Raw genomic sequence first — 21054 nt, forward strand, 5'->3', positions numbered from 1 at the left:
TTAATTGCTTTTGTACCTTTTATCAATGTTACCTTCTTGCCATTTTGGTTAATATGAATTTCGTAAAATAGAAATAAACGAGGTTTTAATTAATCAATTTTTATACTATTTTTTCCTTGAAATGGAAAGCTTTATAATTCATAATTGTAATTTGAAATTTTAAAAATTCAATTTGCTTCAATATTTTTAAATTAAAAGTCTTTCTTTAACGTGAAGCTTTATAATAAATAATGCATGGAAATAATTCCAAATTGTTTTGTTAATGTTGGACTTTGGAATAATTAAATTTTTTTAAAAAAATTATAAGGTATAGTTACATGTTGAAAAAAGGCAATTTTCTTTTTTGTTTTTTTGTTTTTGTTTCTCTTTCCACTTCATACTTAATTTCTATTTCCATTTTAGAATTTGATACTTAAATTCAAAAATTGTATCTAGCAAAATTAATATAATTAACGTTTCATTATTTATACAAGTATACAGGGATTTTGAAGCAATATTTACAGTATGATACGAAGTGATTTATATTTTTCTTTTTATCTTGAATAAGATGTTTCGAAAGTTAATTTGCAAACATAAGTATTTTCTGTAATTCAAAAACAATATCTAGCAAAATTAATATTATTAACGTTTCATTATTTGTACAAATATTTAGAGATTTTGCAACAACATTCACCGTATTATAGACACAAAGTGATTTATATATTTTTCTCACTTTGAAGAAGATGTTCCGAAAATAAGTTTGTTTTTTTCTTTAAAACACTTTTCTGAATTTATTATGTCTTCTAAATTTGTCAATTTATTTTTGACCCTCATTCAGTTTTACTTTAAATTTAATTCGTTATTATACAATACTTTTTTTTTTTTNTTTTTTTTTTTTTTTTTTTTTTTTTTTTTTTTTTTGAAAAATAAAGGTCATCAATAAATTTAAAAAAAACTGTTTTAGCTTTTGTTATCTTTAAAAAAAACAATCAAAACTAAAAATAAATATATTTATCTTTATTACATGTGAATTTAGTGCATTTCTTAGAGTAAAACAGCGTTCGTCAAGTAAATTTAAAGTATTTTACTAAAAGATACTCTATACCAAACATAAGTATTCTAAGACAGGTAAATATAAATTCCTTACAAATCCAACTAAGCATAAATTCGATTTATCACCGCAAAGCAATCATAATTTGCAGTTGTAAGTCCAACAATGGTATGTTAAGGATTTTATAACATTTTAAAATGAAATCTTAATTACCTGTTCAAGAAAAATGTCCTTCTCTTTCATTTCAGCCATCTTGCCTGAGTCTCAATAGGTCATAATGATAAGATTTTTATGGTCGAAACGCGCACATTGTATTAAGGTTGACAGTAGAAACCTAATAATTGCAGTTGAGATATCTCCTTGTTGATTTTGCGAGGCATTTTCCGTCATATCCCTGATACCATCGGCAATATCGGGGAAAAAATCTATTAAGAGATTTTTGTGTTGTGTACCTTTAAAATGGAAGTCGTGTTTATGAGTTTTACGGGTACACGTTGCGGTCGTGTCGTTTGTGTTTTACGTCCAAATTGGAAAAGTAATTGAATGTTTTAATTGGAAATGTCCTCTTAGAGAAATCATGTTATACATTTTTAGAGCTGTTTTCAGTCTTATTTTGTTAGCAATAAAATTTTAACTTCATTTTTTTTTTTTTTTTTTTTTATCTTTTNTTTTTTTTTTTTTTTTTTTTTTTTTTTTTTTTTTTTTTTTTTTTTTTTGTAGCAGATCACGGTTTTCATACAATAAAAATGTTCACTATCAATCGTTCAGGAAACAGTTCTCTATCATCATGCATGTACATAAATGAGACTTACTCAAAAGTTTTTTATGATAGTTTTAATGAAAAATAGACCTTTTTATAATTATTTGTAATTATTAAAAACGCATTATAATAAAGAAGATTATAATGTCTTTGCTTGATGGCAAATTTTATTTAAGGCTAAGAGTAAGTATTCAGATTCTAAGTTTTCATTATTCATATAAAACGTAGAACATAGAAAGCATGTTTCGTGAAAATGAAACTTCATATAGAATAAAAATTAATTTCATAAAACTCAAGAACATTTAATCTCTCAAAAACTACCATTAAAAGGGAATTGAAAATGTGCTACCGAAGTCCGTCTCTTTCTCTCTAAAACGTCTAAAGTTACTTTTTTGTGCAAAACTATATATTTTGAAAAAAAATATGCTTGTTTTTCAAAAACTGAAAATTCATAGTGAGAAATTAAAAAAAGAGAATAACGAAAGTGTGTTGAGTTAGCAACTAAAAGTTCGAACTTTTTGTCAGCTCACTAAAATATATAAAAATAAACAATAATAATAATAATAATAAAAACTAGCGTCCTTAGATCGAATTATGCTATGAAACGTTGGCCCATTGTAATAAATAGTACGCCCACGTTAGGCAGTGGTCAATTGTTAGTTGACCTGTTGAAAGTATGTGTTGTTATTGCTAACTTATTTTGGCAGGCTAACGTAGACTAACGATTTCCTACAATGGGCTAACGTTGTGCGATAAACTCCAGCTTCCCTCTCTCATAATAAAGAAAATAATTCTGAAATTCGTATATAGTGTTTAACTCTATCTTAAGTTGCTGGATGGAAATTGTAATGAGATTATAACCTAGTTAGCGTAATGTAATTGGTATATTAATGTGTTTGCATTTTTAATGTACATAAATGAACATTTTTGCTGAATACTGTTCATTAAAAAAATTTAAAAATGAGGGATCGTTTAAATATTCTGTAAACACATAATTTGGGATTTGAGGTTTGATTAATTCTGATATCAAGGAGAGAAATTCAACCTACCCTTAATCGACTATAAGATTTAAGAATAACTTAATATTAGTAAAATTTTATTTTTAAAATTATTGGGGGTAAAAGATAGTTATGACACTTTCCTTTATAACTTAATCTACCCCATAATTACTGTGAATTATTTAAATGAAAATTGATATAATTAAACGTAAATTTTTTTTAAGGTTAATGCTCATAAAATAGTGCAGAAAAATTTAAATACCCTAGTAAATTCGAACATAAGCATAATTTAATTTGAAAATTACGAATTGTAGCAAATAATCTAATACAGGATGCAATTTTTATGTTAATATGAATCCTGTCAAAATAAAGATGGTTAAAATAATCATTTTTAACACATAATTTTTTTTTCATGCTTGTAATCAAATACACAAAAATTGCATCAAAAATATGTCGTTAAATTTTACATAAATTGAATTTAAAGTTCCAATTTAAACAAGCCAATACTGTAGTCAGTTCCTTGCACAACTTTTGAGTATAATTTCGATTCCTTACAATATTTTTAAGAAAATTATTGAGCATTTTATTATTAGTGTTAAATACTTTGGTTAAAAATATTAACTTATATAATAAAGATAAATAAAAAGAAATTGTTGTAAAGTATTATTGTAAAGTATTATTTTAAAATATTGTAAAGACTTTTCGGAAAATTGCAGAATATTTTAGAGTAATTAATTTAATATGAATTCAAAATAATAGTTTTTTATTCATAATTATATGGTGTTATTTAAATTACTTAAAATACCACGTGGATGTTTTTGAAATTTGCGTTGCATCTTAAATCATTTTTAGTATGCCATTATGGTCTTTTAGAAAACTATCTATAAATTGTCATATTTATTTGATCTTTATTCATTCAATAATTACAATATTGAACTAATATTAAGAACTATCTGATTTTGTTGGCGAGGTATTTTATTGAAAACATTTTTAGAGCTATAAATATTTTTTTCACTTCACTATACTTAAACTAAAAGTATTTATACAAGTAATGAAAAATTAAATAATCTTGTCATCAATTTGAAAAATCGTTCTTTGTTTTTTAAAACTTTTTTTGTGTGATTTAAACCATGGTAAAATTACATTGGCTTAAAATAAAGCAAACCTGCTTCAGAGCTCTAGAATATCAGAATATAGCTACAGGGATTTTATATACTGCAAAAACATTAAGTCTATTCATGCATCAACATATGAAAAGTTTAACAAGGAAAAACTTGCCTTCCAGCTAAAAAACAACCATGTGTTTACCTAAATTCCCACTAAGTTCAATACTTTCTTCATGCACACTAATAAACATGAAGAAATTCAATAAAGATAAATCTATGCAAATGGGAGGAAAAGTAAAAACTAAACTCTTTGTTATTGTTGCACAATTTAAATCTATGTATAATTGCTTAAAAGTCTTTAACCAATCTCCCTCATGGAATGCTGCCCTCATACATTTGCAACCAAAGAGGTGTGTCGATATCATTGTTTATTGCAACGTTTTTATCTAAGTTGTCACTTTCAGTTGGAACTATTGAATCGGATTAATTATTTAAATCAGGTGCCTTTGGAAATGAAACCCTCAAGACTAGATAACTTCACTTTTTAGGAAAAAAAACAAGATTAAGAGAGAAAGGATAAGAAAGGATAATTGTCAGAGTTACAATTATCTCGTAACTCTGACAGGCGTCGTGATTATAAGAATTTCCTTTACTCAAATCAAATTTATTCCGTTGTTGGTTTTGTTATTTTTGAGAATGGGAATGAACATTTCGAGAAATGAAACATTTACAGCCATTTAAGGGGAAAATGTATCAAATTTAATAAAAATATTAATATATTTAAAATTTCGCTTCAATGACCATATGTAAGGGTATAATTAAAGTATTTTCCGAAAACGAAAATCGTATAAGATTTTTTGCTTTTTATTTTACTTTGAAGTTTTTTTCAAAATATTTCCATAAAATTTTAAAATTGTTTTTGTTTATAAATGTTTTCTAGTTCTAAATGTATGTTTTTATAATATTTTTGTTTAAGTTGCTTTTATCCACATTAGCCAAATCTCATAGAGTTACTACGGGCAAATATTAAATTTATAGTTACTTATAAAAGAATAAAATAAAATGCAAAACGAAATTAATTTTAAATAATTTAAAACTAAGAATTATCCGTTTAATTCATGTAGACCATGTGGTCTTTAAATTGAAGGAATAATCAGAAGAAAATAAAGAGGAAATATATACTTGATAATATAAAAACGTCCTTCGCTTCAATGTAATCAACTTCAAAGAAAATTATTAATTTGCTTCAATTTGAAGTACATGAGATTTTTATATTATCAAGCATTTAAGCTTTAGTTTAAAATTACTTATTTAATTACATTCTAACTATTTCATAATCTGTTTTCAAGCAAATTACCTTATCAGAAATATAATTTCGATATTTACGTAATGGAAAATTTGATATAAGGGGAATTTATATTTTATTTTAATGAAGTAGTTTGACATATCAATATTAAATGTCAACTGAAAACAAAGGGAAGTTAATTATGTGAACAAACCACATAAGAATTTTGGAAAGAAAAATCTTACAACTGTCATTAAAAAGTAATAAAATTATATAAATATTCAAAATTTTGAATGAGAAATTTACTTTTCCTTAAAATGTGAAAAAATCTATTTTCAAACTATGAAATCCCAATGGTTGAATACCAATTTAAAATCTAATAAATAATTTTACAAAATCAATCTAATTTAGTCAGTAATTACTCTAATAATAATAATATGGATCTGTCATGATAGCATTTCTTAATTTAAACTAAAAATGACTATTAAATTGTGAAACTGGCATACTCATGATTAGCAGAATATATCATACTTTTTAAGACATCGAACAAAAATAGACTAAAGAGTAATAAGAATGTACTTTTCCATTTTAAAAACCTTTTTTAGTAATTACAACTCAGCAATCCGGAATATCGTCACCCCCTCCCTGCTCACAAAAATGTTAAAAAAAGTTTATAAATCTACTAATTTTTTAAAGAATTTTCAACCGATAGTTAGGGAAATTATTCCATTCGTCCACACTAGCCCTCACCCCTCTCTTCTACATTTTTTAAAAATAAATATTAATCCAATTGAATAGAAGAGGCAAAAGAATTAAGAATATCAAACTTTAAAAGTATTAAGAGAAATCATAGAATTTCGAAATAGAAGTAGAAAAGCTCCGTAAGACTACAAAAGGTCATGCTAAGCTCTTATTATTTATTTATAATTTCAAAATAATAAAATTAGAACTAAAATAGAATTTAGATAATTTAAAAAAAAAAACGTTTTATTCATAGATTTTGTAAACTTATAATGTAAAAATGTATCCTTTTTAAATTACTTTTGTCTAAGTTTATTAACTTTTCCTATAGCAATAATTATATTTGTTGGATTAAAGAGAATTAAGATAAGATAAAATATTGTTGGGCAAATTTACATAATTTGTAATTTTCACTGAGAAATATTTCTTCTAAGAATACTTTTCCCCAAAACGTTATTTCAATTTTAATAATAGGAGTATTACAATGAACTGCATAGCAACGGATTTACATTTTTCAGATGAATATAAAGTTCCCCAAGCAATCTAGTGGAATTTCTTCTTTACTGTTTCCATTTTTTTTCTTCCATTTTTTGTGCCATTCATAGATATTACACTTAGAAAAAAAAGTATGGTCAAAACTACCAAAATAAGGTAAATTTTATCTCTTTTCCGGCTCTAATGGAACACCAAAAAACATGGCGATTTTTATCCAAGAGCGTTGGAAATGATTTTAGTAAAAATAACAGTAAGATACGGTTTTATAATATGTGATGAAATTTGATAAAGGTTTAAAATAAGGTAATTTTATCATGATATATTAGTATGCATAAAAACCATTTATTCGGTGAAATTTACTTTTCAGTTTCGTGCTTGTTAGTAAATGTGTGGTAATACAAACTATAATTTTCGATAAACCGTTACCATATTAACGGAAAAAATATTAAGTACCGTATAGTTTAAATACCATATATTTTGTTTTAATTACCAAAATTATGTTGTTGTTTTTTTAAATTTTTTTTTATTTTTCTTCATATTTTCTTCATATTTTGTTTTTCTGCCAGAAATGTTGTTAACATTCAGTACGGTAATTTTACCAGAATTTCTTCTCCGTACCCCCGAACAATCGTACGAAATTTGTCCCTTTTGTTATAGGTTTTTTTCTTCATTTTTTTTTGTCGCTGTCCATAGTTTCTAGCACCCTTTAATTATATCATCTTCAACAAAGTCTATTGTGATTATATTTTCTTCAGTTTGGCGTAGTATAGTCGTATCCGGAAACATTTTCATTGAACTGATTTAAATTCAGTAAACACAAAAAAATTTATTGAGAAATTTTGAAGTAAACTTAAGAATCCACTAAATATACAGTTTCATAAAACATTGATTGAATTTGAATATGAGCATATCATGAATCATCAATCACTCAATCAAATCATTAGTATTTCACTTTCAATAATTTAGATAATAATAAATCCGTCATTTTGAATAAAGCATTTTAAAAATTTGTGTTCTTTAAAGCATTATTTTCGAATAAAGAAAGATACATCAATACACTTTTATCTAAAAATTTACTCTATGACACTAGTCTAAAGGTTTAACTGTATTCGGGAGCTATTTTCAGCATTTTTATCATATAAAAATGAATTAAGATATTTATGTTTCCTTAATTTTAAATGTTTAATTAAAATATTTGTGCAAGAATTTGCGAACCCGATAAGAATATCCAGATTTATAGGTCTAATTATTAAATCCCTTTAAATCAAAATAAATACTTAAGTCACCTTATTAGCTATTGAATATCTTGTTATTGTTGGAAGAATTAGCGTATTGTTTCCGCTGTTGTGATTTTCAGACCGATGCCTGTCACAATTTGAAAACTTAATGCATTAATAACCAACTTAAGCTATAAGCATTACAAGGGTTCGATTTGCACCATTTTCTTCTTCCTATAGAACATTCTAATCGTGATAAATCAAGCATCGGTGGCCATTTTTCTAGAGGCAGCTATTGTTTAGTAAGCAAGTGCTGCTGAATCTAAAACAAGAGTTGATGAGAATATCGAGTTTTTTATAACCTTCTCGGCCTAGTATTTAGTGATACAGTCCACGTAATTCACGCAAGACTTGTGCCCCCAGACCCCCTAAAAATAAAGAGTAAAAAGTTCTTTTGAATCATTAGAATGTTCTATTTTTAAATTGTCGGATGTGATGAAGATGAGGTACTTCCTCCGTAAGGGTTATTTATTTTTTCTCTATACTTAATCATCGTACCGTGAAGTCATATATAAAGGAAAATAAATAATAAAAAACATATTTATATACGTTAAATAAATCATAAGTAACTGTAAAATAACTGTTTGTGCACAGTTTTATTGTCTAGAAAGTTATTGTCATTAAATCGTTTGTATTTAAATTTCATTACTTCTTTTGAGAAAGTGATTTTAATGAAGATCCAAACTTATTAAATGCACTAAGAAAACAATTAACAATGATCACTAATTACTTTTTAGTGACCTATTTTTTATTGTTCATTGTATTATAAACAATATATATAAAAAAATTGGTTTCTGTAACGAAAACTTTATTTAACCGTTTTTTTTTTTTTTTTAAAGTTGATATCATTAGTTATATTCATTATAAAAACTGTTTTCCCGGAAAAAATATGTTGATATTCTTTATAACTTATTTATGAACCTTTGTTATTCAACTTAAAATCCTAAATGTTATTATAGATATTAATTACAAAAATTGAAATCCGACACTTTATAGAATATCTAGGCATTTTATAGAGAGCCAAAAACTGGCTGGCAAAGCATGAAATGATTAAAAATGTCCCCTGTTGGATGAGTATTCTATAGAATACTTTATCACAAACTGACAAAATATGAAATACATGAGGCGTTCTATAAAATGCCGAGGTTTTATTCATAAGAAATATACATGTTATATTTCCAATTTCACTTCATATAATATTTTATTGTTTTTCAGAATTATTTTCGTGTGACGGAGAAATGAACATCTTTTATATAATAACCTTATCAATGCCTAGGTAAAGCATGTAATATTCCTTAAATTTCATTCCTTGCCTTTAAGGCATTCTATCTAATGCTATCCTTTCATACATTGCCGATTACATAAAATTGAGTTAATATAAATACTCTTATAGCTCTTTAAATAATTATTTTTCTTATGTCATTAAAAGTTACATTAGATAAATTCAATAAATAATTTAAGAACATTTAAGAAAAAAGAAGTTTTAGTTTGCTGGTTTACGTTTATTCGATAAAATATTTTTATTTAATTCTGTTTTAGATCTTCATATCTGTTATAATAATCTTCATATTCTGTTATAAGGATAATATTAATTTTATTCTATAACTATGAAGTTTTCAAGCAAATTTTTATCGTCGCAATGTTATAATAAAATAAAAATGATATTACTTTCTTTCGTTAGGCATAAATTAAGGGTGTTGTGTCTTAAAAGTTCCATCATCATACGTCAAAGAAATTCTTTGAAAATACAAAAAGCATTCCTGGTCTAATTTTTATATGTTTGAAAAGTTTCTATTCCATTAAACGGTCTGAACTGATTAAAAATCAGCCAAAAATTGAGAATTTTTCGTTGATTTTCACGATGTTCGTTACAGTAGATTACAAGTTCCTAGCCATTAGAGAATTAAAATGTTTTGAAGTAAAATATCCTTCATAATTGCAATTAAATAAATAGAAAAGTGATTTTTTTTGTTTCACATATGATAAGACCTTCCTATGACTAACTAGCTCACTAGACATATAATTTTAAAGGAAAAATGATATAATTTTAATAATTGTTAGAATATAATCTTAAGTAAAACTTAAATAAAAAAACATTTTCCATTTTTTTTTCTTTTAAAGAGTTAAATAAAGATTATTGTTCTGCAACATTAAATAGTGAAGGTGGGTCAACGGTTTTTTTCTAAACAAACTGAAATGAAGAATTCCATATCTTGAAATCGAACACATTCGCCTTTTTCATCTTGAGATCCATAAATGATAAAATTTAAATAAATCTTCGTGTTTCTTTCTTTCTTATTTTTTGCAAGTCCAGTTTGGTATCTTAGCGCTTTTTTATGCTAAAGTGTATATTATTTTACGAATAAATACTATATTAACTTATCTCAATCACTAAAATTCACAAACATTCAAATTAATTCGTGTTTTTCTCGACAGGCATTGGTGCATGATAAGAGCAAGTAGCGGAATGTTTGTCGCTTTTCACCATTACGATTGGCCACATACCAATGACGTCATTTTCGTAGTTTTTCTCTTCTGTTCTTTCTTTATCTAGCGTCCCCATCTGCGACATGTCGGGGGCGGGGCTCACTTCTAGAAATTTTGCTGCCCTGCATCTAGAAGGAAAAAAAAAGAATGAAGGGCCCCATCAACCGTTTTGATTTATGAAAGCTCGGCTGTGAAGCTAGCTTTCAAGGAGGGAGATGATGTCTTAAATCTTTTTATACGCGTTCCATTTATTTTATTTATTTTAAAATCCGTGGGATGCTTTATTTTTGTTATTTCTTACTGGAGGCAGACGCATGCATTTTTGGTCCGGCCTTTTTTTCTCGGGTTGGTTAGTCCGTCCAGCCGACAGATGAATCGCTAATCTTTTTTACGAACCGCTCAGATAAAAAATTAAAAATACGTGACTTCAAAAATGTCTGAGCCAGAATCCTATCTCAAAAATTGTATTTTATTTTTTTTATTTTTTTATCATTCGTTAGACAAATAATATAAGTTTTTTTTCTTTTTCTTCTTTCTTTTTTTATCTTTTGCACGTTGCTTGGCATCTTAATTTACGTTCTTGCTTGTTACAGCGAAGCTCTGTTGGCTTCAACGTTTATTTTTTAACGATTTTTCTTTTGTTTTGTTTATAACTATTTTGACTTTTTGCAAAATGCCGCATTTACCGCCTGTCATTTATTAAGAAATGATGAATAGATTCCTATATTATTTTCAGGCAGAATTTTTTTTTTTTTTTTTAATATCAACAGGTTTTATTTTCTTAAATTTGTTGTTTCTTTTATTTTTCATCGATTATAAGAGCCATTTATTCGGATCTTTGCTAATTTTTTATTGCCTTTTTATTTCACAAACAAAATTTTATGATAATTTTTACTTAAAAGGAAAAAAAAAAACCGACATGTAATATCTCGGTTACCTGGGATCAACTTATCCAATTTCATATTTAGTTACTTAAAATGAAACGTTAATTTTGTTTCAAATTACTAGCTTATGCTCTATTATTGAAGCTATAGACCTTTAATGTTAAAACATAAAAAATGCTAAATTTCGCGTTTTTTATTTAAATATATTAAAATTTAAAATAACTTAAGCATATTTTTTTAAATGTGTATGTTTAAATCTTGGAAGCACCCCAGGAAGTACACGTACCCCCACCAAAAATGTAGGGGAGACAGTGGAACGGGTTTTGGAAATGTTCTATATTTCGGGCCGAACTCTTACTGAAGGATAGAAGGGAAATGAAAAGGCCTGCTCAGGTATCCATTGGTCAAGGTTTAAATATAACTACACTGAAGAGCCAAAAAAACTGGTATACCTGCCTAATATCGTGTAGGGTACTCTCTCGCGAGTACCCTACACGATATTAGGCAAGTGTACCAGTTTTTTTGGCTATTCAGTGCAATATGTACATTCATATTTTTCATATCATAAGTATGCTGAGAAAAAGACAATGCATTTATATTTTCTACTTGAACGAGAACCATATTTACAATCACACTGTTAACATGGATGCATTAAAATATGAATGCCATGCTTTTTACATCAAAATTTTCAAACAAGCTTTTAAATTTTACGCAATTTTTCCTTTTATGTTGCATGAATTTTACCGAATTGCTTGGTATTAAGCAATTTGATAAAATATAAATCCTTATTATTGCAAGAAAATAATTTTTGCCAGAAAATATTCTAAAACAGATATACAGACAGAATAGTTTGAATGTTATGTGCTATATGCTTTTCATTCCTTAAAGTTTTATAAATTGTGCAGATTTTTTTTAAACTAAATTAGAAAGTATGATTTCTCTTAAATTTTTTTTTCTTAACATATAGATTAGTTTGACTATGCCGATGTGTTTAATTTGAAGTACTTTAAGCAATATAATGATCAGCCATATTTTCAAGTTTTTCAGAAGAGCACTTAAGAGAGTTTTTGGAAAAAACACTACTTTTTCCATGCAGGTAGGAAAAAATATTTGTATATTGTTTTGTTATCTAGTAGAAATTCCGAAACTACTATTTTTTCCATGCAGGTAGAAAAAAAAATTGCATATTGTTTCGTTATCTAGTAGAAATTCCGAAATATTGTAAGATAATTATTTCGAAATGATACTAAAGGACAGTTTGATTTAAAAAATGTCAAGTTTATAAAATTATGACTTATCACTTTATTGCTTCCAGCCCATGAATTCATTTTAATAACTAAATATAATTAGAAAATTAAGCCTTTTTTAAGACTTATTTTCCTAAGAGCAATTTCAATTACATTGAAAACCATTACATTGTAAATGCGTGTATATCCCCAAAAACACAAAAAGAGAAAAAAACATTTACGATATGTTAAAATAAAAAGTATACAAGAAAAAAAAATGTAAATGTGACACAGTTGAAGAAAACATTCAATTTTAAATTCAAGGAAGAAAAAAAAAATGAAAATTTTATCTTAACTTTTCTTGCTTCAGCTCAAAAAAAAAAAAAAAAAAAATTACTATTAAATTTTACTTAATTGTACTTAAAAAGGGAATTTTACTTAACTAATACCTATTAAAACTTAATAAGTATTTACCTTTTTAAAAAACAACAATGCACGATGGAATAGTTTACTTTATTAAAACAAAGGAAAATAAACGAAAGAATTGCTTTAAAATAAGGTTAATAGAGTCTTACACGCATAAGTTAATTTAATTGCGGCGTGAGGAAATATCAATAACTCATTTTCTTGAATCTGCATTACGAGTTTATAATGTGAAAACTTCCCCCCGAAAGAGATATCCACGTGTTTATTGTTTTCCGTAAATTTTTACATTTTCTTTTAATTTTTTAAACTTTTTTTTATTTTATAAAACTTACTTATTAGAAAGTTCGAATGGTTAGTTTATGTACTTATACTTTCAAGTTTCAAAAGAAGGTCTGCCCTAGAAAAAAAAAAGCCTCTTTTAAAATTTGTGAAGAAAAAAACCCCCAATTTTTTTAACTTTCTGATCTGTATTTTTACTATTTATTGTTGAATATGTGCATGCATTCAAAAGTAAACAACGAAAAGTCAAATGATTTTTGAAGTAGTAAAAAAAGATTTATAAGACATTTCTCAGAAAAATCAAAATTTTTAAGTGACAGTTATGTGTTCTTTCGATTTTCTATCGTCAAATTTGAAATCAACATCATCTTTAATGTATCAAAACAGCGTGAATAAAGTACAAATGAAGCGCAAACAGAGATTATTTTATTTTGGGCGCAACCCCTTGAATCAGAATTTTTAATAAACATATTTTTCATACTTTATCTATTATTTTGTATTAATTTACGTCAAAATAAGTAAAAAATATTATATTTAGCATTTCAATAATTTATGAAATACATCTTATTTATTAAATATCTTTTTCTGCGTTAAAGTTAAAGTCTTCCAGACAATATTTTTTCAATTTTGCATTTATTTACAGTTATTTAGAACTAAGAGAAATAGTTATTCTTTAATAAAATTTCTTTAATTTACAAAATCAGTCATTGATAAATTTTTGAATATGAATGAAAAAAAATTGTTTCCAAACTACTCTTTTTGAATTTTGCACTTTAGTATAAACATAAATCCGCTAATCTAACAGATTATTTCACTAGCTGTTAGCCTGTTTTTTATAATTAAAAAAAAAAAAAACGAAAATATATTTTAGCTTGTAATTAGAGCGCCAGAAAAAAATATATGTTAAGAACACTGGTATTCCATCTGCGTCAAAGAGATAGAGAGGTATGTTTTTGTTTATAGAACCGAAACTATAGTATGCCTATTTCTATACCTTTATTTGTGCTTTATTTACATTGTTTTTCTTTATTCTACCTAGCCCTAAGTATACCCATCTTCTTTTTGAACATTAACTACAGTATGTCTATTTCTGTACTTTTATTTGTGCCTTATTTGCATTGTTTTTCATCATTCTACCTAGCCCTAAGTATACCCATTCATTAACTACAGTATGTCTATTTCTGTACCTTTATTTGTGCCTTATTTGCATTGTTTTTCATCATTCTACCTAGCCCTAAGTATTCCCATCCTCTTCTTGAACATTGACTATAGTATGTCTATTTCTGTACCTTTATTTATTCTTTATTTACATTGTTTTTCTTCATTCTACCTAGCCCTAAGTATACCCATCCTCTTTTTGAACATTAACTACAGTATGTCTATTTCTGTACCTTTATTTGTGACTTATTTGCATTGTTTTTCATCATTCTACCTAGCCCTAAGTATACCCATCCTCTTCTTGAACATTAACTATAGTATGTCTATTTCTGTACCTTTATTTATGCTTTATTTACTTTACTTACATTGTTTTTCCTCATTCTATCTAGCCCTAAGTATACCCATCCTCTTTTTGAACATTATTTATATCTTATTTTGGAAGTACATCTCTCTCTACAGAAGAATTGAAATTTCCCGAAAAAATTATTAATAAACACAATCCTAAATGTTGCCGGCTATTCAAATAAATTCTTATTTCAAACTGTTTAAACTGTCATTTTCTTGTATTTGCTTCGAAGGTGTTAACACGATGCTCTAAACATTACGAACAAGCACTTTGGATTATCTTTTCTGACAACTTCAGCGAAATCAGAGAAGTGTGCAATTCATCACTGGACTATTTCATTCGGTGGGTCTTCTTTCTTTATCGCTGCTAGGAATTGAGATTACCGAGGCTGGCATTGGGCCCATCATCTGCATTTACAACATGAGATAGGTTCAACATCCTGGTTAACCTTCTATGAAAAAAACATTAGGTTATCAGCTACTCCTAAATGCCTGTTTGCCGAAGCATTTGTAGGAGAATATGCACTATCTATATTTAGTGTTGGACACATTCTCCGGGTGATACCAACTCCAGTTATATCGGGACACGAACCCACTCTTTAAAAAAAAAACACGATTTCCTATTCGCGTGCCAAGACGAGATTCCATCTTCGAGATTAGTTAAAGCGATCCGGCTCGTTAGGCGGCGTTTCACTTGATCCTCCAAAGGTTTAGATTTTTATTTTTCAAATTATTATTTAAAAATAGATGTATTGATTTAGTTCTAGAGCTTTTCGACAGTTGCATTAAATGCTCGGTAAAAGTATCGCTAATGACAAAATAAAGCAATGCCCAGTATCAAACAAAACAGGAATGAAGCCGGCTTCTTTTCATTTGGATTAGGAAAACGCATTGAAATTATTGATGGCAAAACTGAACAATGTAAAGCCGCATCATTCAAAAACGAAATGAAACATTGAAGCACGAAAATGCATTAATATTTAATAGAAAAATTAAACAATTAAAAAAAAACGGAGAAAAAAATTTGGTAAAACAACTGTACTACATAGTAATAACATTTCTGCTAAAAAACGAAAAAAAATATATAAGTAACATAAAACATAAACGAATAAACATATAAAACCAAAATATACNGCCTTTTCAGTGAGAATGACCCTGGTAATTTTTTTCGCTCACAAGGTTTATCACGAAATCAGGTTTTCAAAATTATAGTTCTTGTTACTAAACATTTAGTTGAAAATAGAAAACCCCAAGAGAAATTTAACCGAATAAATGGTTTTTTTCCATGCTGAAAGGCATCACGATAAAATTACTAAATTTTATTACATGTTAAAAAACTCCATTTATTTGTTAATTTTATCAAAATCATTACTAAAGCGCATCGGAAAAAATTACTCAGTTTTCCGATGTTCCCTTAAGCCAGAAACTCGGTAAATTTTACCATATTCTAGTAGTTTTAATCACTTTTTTTCTCAGTGCAGTATCTAATAAAACATTAAGTAAACATATTTTCCTTTGAATATATAAAAAAAGGTGCATAGATATTGTGAACAGAAAATTTCAACTTTCTAAACAGCATCAAGTGAGACAGTTTTCCCTGACAAAGCGAATAATGCTGGAAATAAAATGAAACAATCCAAAATTATAGCAAAAGAAATTAAAACTTGAAACATTTGTTCCATTTAAAATGGAAAATACATTTATTGTTCGTAAACTTAATCATTGTCAAGAATCAGCATTAAACAAAGTGGAAAGAAACGTATCCTACATTGGACCAGAAAAAAACACAAAAAAAACATGTTTTTAGAGAAAAATCCAACTATCCAATGCAGTATCCAATGAAGGAAACGTGATACATTTTCCCTATTAAATCTTGAATCCAAAATGACAAAATTAGGCAGTCGAAAAATAATAAAAATGGAAACATTAATTTTATTGAAAACAAAAAACAACTTGATGCTATTGATATCAAAATTTAACAAGGCAAACTAGTAATAAACGAAACAAAAATTAAACATTCATTCTTATTGTATTAGGACAACACATTGATATTGTTATGGCAAAATAAAACAATGCGAAAAAGTATCAAATTGGACCAAGGAAATTTTATCAAGGAAATTTTATTGTCTAAAGCAAAAATAAACAACCCAAAGCATTAGAAAGGAAAGTCATTTATGTGTTGAAAATTTATAAATAAATTAAACAATGTTTTAGTTGTCGCGTTCAAAAAAAATCAGAAAATCAGTATTTTAGACAGGTTGAAATAAAAAAATAGATATTGTTTATGAAAAATTAAGTGTTTCAAAGTAACGTTAAACATCAAATGAAACGTCCCTCTTACAACAGGTGAACAGATTGGTGAGAACAGTGAATACATTACAATGTAAACAATGCAAATATTGCAGTGTAAACAATGTGAAAAATATTAAATGAAGTAAAAGGATATTTTTTTTTTCTTTCAATGAAACTGTAGCCAAAAAATTTAGTCAACGCAAATCAGAAACAAATAGGAATGTTGTTTTTGCATTCAGACAAGAAAACACATTATTATTGTAATTACAAACAGATTACTAAAAAAATATATATATAGTTGTCTTCCAAAATTGATTACTATATTAGCCTCAGAACTTAAATTTTGTTGTTGAATTATTTTTTTTTCAGGCTGAATCTTTTCATGAAGAAAATTTTCAATTGAATTTCAAATTTTTTTAATTTTTAGGGAATTGACAACATTTGGCTAACATTGACACATTTATTTATGAAAGAAAGAATGTCACGGTTTTGAGAATGACTAAACTTATTCTTAAAAAAATGGTAGTCACTTTCATTAATATTTCGAAAAAAAAACTAGTTTAATGTTTTAAGTATTACGAACTGTCATTACAATGGCAAAAAGAATTATTTATTTATCGCTTCATCATCCAATATTTTACGCCATTTAAGATTTTAAACACGTAAAAAACTAATTTATTTAATGAAATAGGTAAACAGTTCGTTATTTTTAAAATTGCTGCATCATCATTTTTTATTATATGTATATCAATCTGATTCATTATTATATCTATATCAGAATGACAATGAAGGCTTCATACCTGTGAACTTGATAACTGTTACAAATTAAAAATAAAAGCTCAAAACTCTTTATATTTCTTTTCAGAGGCAAATTACAAAACTTACAATAAAAATATTTCTTTTACAATTAGTTCAATTACAATTAGTTAACAATTTTACAATTAGTTACAATCACAGTAAATTAAAGAGTTATAAATGCAGATGGCAAAGTGGAAAACTAATATCTCTGAATAACTTTTGATCTAATGATTGTATTCAAGTATTTTGTTGAAATTATGGTTCAGAGAACTACTTAAGAGATGTGAGTTATATATAATCATTTCACATCTTAATGCGTTTTTACATGCATATTGTTTTAAGTGAATCAAGCTTTCATAAGTTTAATATCAAACAGTTGTAAATCGTAAAAACGTGAATTTAGTTTTTATAAAGAACTGACTGTTAAAAAGCAAAACATCACATGAATTGACCAAATGTGATGTAACTAATGGATAAAGTAATCAAGAAGGTATAAAAATGCAGTTGCGATAATATTGGTATTTAAGTCAAATATCGCACAAATTTGCAGCAAACCTCAATTTGATGATAATTTGAACCATGTTTTCATTGAAATTGAACAATAATAATGTTTTATGATTCACATTGAAATTTTTACAAAAGTTGCTGCAAATGTGTTCAATAATAATTAGATTATTTATTAATTGGCTAATAATCATAATTATTAGCCAACTAATAAATAATCTAATAGAAAACTTAAGAAAAACTATAATATTATATTGCATTCAATATCCAAAGAAAATATCAATAAGTTTTTCGTTTTTGTATATAAACTATAAATACATTTTCAGTTTCGTCATTTTGGCAGTCCTTTCCAGTAAACAATAATATTTTTTATTTGTATAAAACTACAATATCACATTTTATGTTCAGGAAAAGTAATTAATAAATAATAAATAAACTAATAGATAAAAATAGAATAATAAATAGAAAAAACAATAAATAGACTTCGATTTTGTGAAGAAATTGTAAAAATTTATTTTCTACACTTAGAAAGAGCATTTTTAATAGTTTAATAATCATATTCTTAATAATTCTGCAAAATAATCTGCTTAATAATCTGCAAAAATTGCGTGACTAAATCAGTTGTTGTATATAAATTCTGAGTGCAGTTTTAGTTTCTACATACACATTTCTATTAACGCAATATTTTTAATCGCTTTAATCTTTGAAAAATAAATGGGGAAAAAAAATGAAAACTTGCTAACTTTATCGAAAGAATCAAAATAACAACAAAAATAAATAATTTTGAACCATAACATAAACAACACGACTTCTTTACAAAGCACAACAAGAGTGTTCCTTGAAAACTACGACGTTTGGACATTTTTAGACTAAGATGGAAAATATCGTTGACAAAAGCTGACATTTCGGAAAGATGAGTGGGGGGAGGGTCTGAAATCCCCAATTAAGGACGAAATTTGATGGGGGTTGAGTGTCTAGGCGCCGACCCCTACTGTCTTTGTTTGTTGGTGGGTCCTAGTCTTAAAGAACTGCCTTCTCTATCAAGAAAGAACTGTTGTTGACACTGGCGACAAGGTACGGGTCAGGACACCCCCTCTTCTGAGTTTATGATGTTATTGTTCTCGCCATTTAGTTGCCTACCTTGCTGAGAAGAAGAATTTTTGTTTTATTTGTTTACCTTTTTTTTCTTACTCTTAGTAAATACTGCATACCTGTAAAGATAGCTTCTCTTCACTTGTAGAGTTTTTATTACCTTTTAAGAGCTTTTGAGGAATTTACGGGTACTGATGCTTTCTTATCTCTTTTGAGGTATTTTGACCATACTCACTATCCTATCGTGAATATTTATGTTTCAGTTTTCATGTTGATGTTTTACGAGATTAAAGCACAACAGTTAAAACCTCGGATTACAAGAAGACTATTACGGTAAATACACACAAATAAAGTTTTCAAAAACGATCAAATTTGTATCTTTATTTATTTACTTAATGGCATTACTAAAACACAAATTAAACTAAACAACATTTCTGTTACATAAAATAAATCGTTTGCTCAATTATTTATAAAATGTTTACATGCACCATATCATATCATATCATATCATATCATATCATATCATATCATATCATATCATATATCGTATCATATCATATCATATCATAGATCGTATCATATCATATAATATCATGTCATATCTTATTGGTTATAGAAATATATGGGTACAAAATACTAACGACCCTTTATTTCCAGACGTTAGTAACCTTTTATATGTTCTACTTATTTCTGGGAAGCAGACAAACACGCTAAACTGAGATACTAAGAAAACGTTTTTTTTATAAAGAGTGCGATAAAGATAAAAACACATTATTTAAAATTATTTTTATTTTAATTGTGGTTTCCGGGAAATCTATAGATTTATTCTTCGTAAGCTTTGATTGGCTTAAAAAACTTGAAAAACCCATAAAAAATAAACATAGTGTTTAAAAATCTTTTAAAAATATATTTTATGTCTTACAATTTCAAAATAATCGCATAAAGGGAAATATTTAAATTATACTCCTTTCCAAAAGAAAAAAAAATCAGTAAGGGAGATAGTTTTTTTTCTGTCAGAAAAAGATCTATTGGTATAGCCAGTCTAGTGAATGCTCGCTATCATATTTATTTAAATAAAAGTATGTTCCATGTTTGGCTGTGTGCTCTAACTAAACTCTAGTAAACTCTTTATTAGCATATCTTAGATGGCACTGTTATAATTGGATTGTTTTATTAATGACACTGTTATAGTTTGAAACAATCGAGTAATTATGTAACAGCATTTCTGAGTGCATAAGATTGCTAATATTGAGTATAACTCCAGATTTGAATGAAGCAATAATGAATGAAGGTAAATCCCATTTATCATATGACGTTATTATAATGTTTATATAAGCGTTGTGAAAGATCTTATGGAAAATTTTTTGTATTAAAACATTTTTTATATTGATAGGTGGTTCCACGACCCTCTGCTCGCTCCGCTCACCAACTCCCGTGATTGGTTCTCATTCATCATTATTTCTTATTGAAAAATCGATATATTTTTTTAGTAAAATCAATTTGTTTATAAAATGTATAATTATTATAATTGCACGCAAAACTATTTTGCTAATATGCTAATGGTCGATTACCTGGATTTTAAAAATAATAAATTATTCTTGAAAAAAAATTAAAAAGACAGAATGTGCGATACCATAAGAAGCAACAAATAAGAACTAGTTTTATTTATTAACAATATTTAGAGTTAACCTTATATTATATAATAGCTCTTAATAAAAATGGCTTTTATCTATTTATAGAATTATAGAAATAACACATTATTTTCAAAAAAGTATAATTTTATATGACGAGGGAGTCTTCGAAGAACAGTCCTAAGTACCGAAACGTTCGGTCTATATAGGGGACGTTATTCTTGCTCTTTTTCTAAGTTG

The 21054-nt window shown here is 26.8% G+C and overlaps 1 protein-coding gene across 11 annotated transcripts in view; it reads right to left on the minus strand.

Annotated features, from left to right (window-relative positions):
* The window catches only part of LOC107448880 (endothelial transcription factor GATA-2-like), a 313302-nt gene that overhangs the window by 107463 nt on the left and 184785 nt on the right, over nucleotides 1-21054 (minus strand). Inside the window, exon 1 of one of the 11 annotated variants that reach the window (XM_071187706.1) lies at nucleotides 1244-1607. The gene's annotated coding sequence lies outside the window, so the exon portion shown is untranslated. 11 annotated transcript variants of the gene reach the window in all.

This window comes from Parasteatoda tepidariorum, chromosome 2 (assembly GCF_043381705.1).
Source record: "Parasteatoda tepidariorum isolate YZ-2023 chromosome 2, CAS_Ptep_4.0, whole genome shotgun sequence".
NCBI lineage: Eukaryota > Metazoa > Arthropoda > Arachnida > Araneae > Theridiidae > Parasteatoda > Parasteatoda tepidariorum.